The sequence below is a fragment of the Triticum dicoccoides genome, chromosome 3B (assembly GCF_002162155.2).
Source record: "Triticum dicoccoides isolate Atlit2015 ecotype Zavitan chromosome 3B, WEW_v2.0, whole genome shotgun sequence".
Taxonomy (NCBI): Eukaryota; Viridiplantae; Streptophyta; class Magnoliopsida; order Poales; family Poaceae; genus Triticum; species Triticum dicoccoides.
Window position 1 is genome coordinate 164,592,084 of NC_041385.1, and position 2,381 is coordinate 164,594,464.

At 40.9% G+C, this 2,381-nt stretch overlaps 1 protein-coding gene across 1 annotated transcript in view; it reads left to right on the top strand.

The window, feature by feature from the left end:
- LOC119279433 overlaps window positions 1-2,381 on the top strand; it is a 34,454-nt gene that overhangs the window by 22,645 nt on the left and 9,428 nt on the right. The gene's annotated exons all lie outside the window — the stretch shown is intronic.

Here is a 2,381-nt window from a genome sequence, read left to right on the forward strand (position 1 = left end):
CTTCGCCTGGAATGCACATACGTTGCTCCTGGTTAGTGCCACCGCATCTCCTCAACTATATCCTATTTATGTGTTTATATCGAGAATAATGCCGAACAAATACTCTCTTGTGTTGGCATGCGTGGTGCATGCCAACGCATACAAAAACTGTACCGTAACCATAAACACTACCGACACATAGCCAACTGTCATATTTACTCTTTTTTCTAAACTTATGATTACTTTTTAAGCATATTTTCTTAATAAAGCAAACTATACCTAATTTGCTATTATGTGTTTTTACATGAGCTGAAAATACTAAACCATAGTCAAAAACACTACCGAGCCACCTAATGAACCATCGTTTTTTTAACCGTGAACCATAGAATAATTGTTCTACAGTAATTTTCTATTAATAATCAAAAAAATACAATATATACAAATAGAAATAAAAAAATACAAACTTAGCCAATTCACGAACCGTCATATTTACTGTTTTTATTTAGGATCGCCTTTTTAAGACTCATTTCCCAAACAAACAAATCACAAAAACAATACGCACGCATAACCATATAAACAAGAATGAAATTTATCTATGATCCTTCGTGCGTCTCAAGAGCCCAGGGGAGTGGAAATTGGGGGCTCGCCCGGAATGGACATGCATTGATTCGGGTCTGGTTAGTGCCATGGCATCTCCCCAACTATCCTATTTATGTGTTTATATAAGCAATAACGCCGAACATTAATCTTTTGTGCTGGCATGTGTGCTGCATGCCAGCGCATATGAAAATTCTACCGTAGTCATAAACATTACAGATACACTTGCCAACAATCATATTTACTCTCTTTTTAAACTTAGGATTACTTTTTAAGCTTTTTTTCTCAATCAAACAAATCACAAAACTATACCCAATGTCCTATTATGTGTTTTTACACGAGCCCAAAATACTAAACCGTAGTCATAAACACTACCAACCCACCTAGCAAACCATCATATTTATACGTTTAATTTGGGGTCACCTTTTTAAGCCCCATTTCTTGAAAAAACAAATCACAAAACATTACCCATGCATAACCTATAAAACAGCTTAGATTGTATGCTTTTGAACCAAAACCGAAACTTAACTGATTCTTCGTGTGTCTCAACAACCCACGGGGTGGGTCGACCGGGGGCTTTGTTTTGTTGCTTGGAATGGATGTCCATTGATTCAGCCTGGTTAGTGCCAACGCATCTCCCTAACTATCATATTTATGTGTTTATATCGGCAATAACGCCGACCATTATTCTCTTGTGCTAGCATGTGTGGTGGATGCCAGCGCATATCAAAAGTGTATCATAGTTGTAAACACTATTGACACATCTAGCAACCGTCATATTTACTCTCTTTTTTAACTTAGGATTACTTTTTAAGCATCTTTTCTCAATCAAACAAATCACAAAACTTTACTATTATGTGTTTTTACATGAGCCCAAAATACTAAACCGTAGCCATAAACACCAGGGACCCACCTAGCAAACCATCATATCTACATGTTTTAATTTAGAATCACCTTTAGGCCTCATTTCCCAAAGAACACATCACAAAAAAGATACCCATGCATAACCCTATAAAACAGTTTAGATTGTATGCTTTTGAAACAAAACCAAAACTTACCTGTGATTCTTCATGTTTCTCAACAGCCCAGGACAGAAAACTTACCTGGGATCCTTGGAGTGGGGGAGGAGTCTGAGCAGTGCGCCCCTACCGAAGACGGTCGTTATCACATGATGATGCCCTCCGGCGAGCCGAAGGCCGTGATAGTTCAAACGTTACCAGCCACACAGAAAAGAAATATAAAGCAAAACAAATTTGCCGCGGTCCATCACCGGTCGCTGTCAGCGGCAGTAAATAGAGATAATGCACCCCCCGGGGCCCGGGGCAGGACACCGATGCCAGCCAGGACATTAACTATTGAAAAAAAATCAATGAATTGTACCCAAAATAAGCGGTGGGAAGAGCGGGAAAAAAGTAAAATATTCGCCTCGATCTCATCAAAGCCCACATCTACTTCCAACTTTAAAAAGTAAAAAAGTTGGAAGTACACTTTTTAAAGGACGGAGGGAGTAATTATTAATTCCTTAGCTATCCTTTAAATGCTACCTGCTTTTCCTGCGCACATCCCTTTCCCCCTCCCTTCCTTCCAGTCTACTCCTTCTCCTCCTCCACCTCTCCCAAATCACCGAACCCCGCGAAATCGGCAGATTTGCGCCGCGGGAGCGCGCCGCGACGGGTCGATGGCCGCCGCCGCGTTCTCCATCAGGTTCGTGTGGAGGCGCCGCGCCGTCTCATCGGTATTATACTGGTCGTGTTTGCGTTTACTTTTTCCTGATCTCCGTCTGTGATCTGTCCTAAGGGCGTACG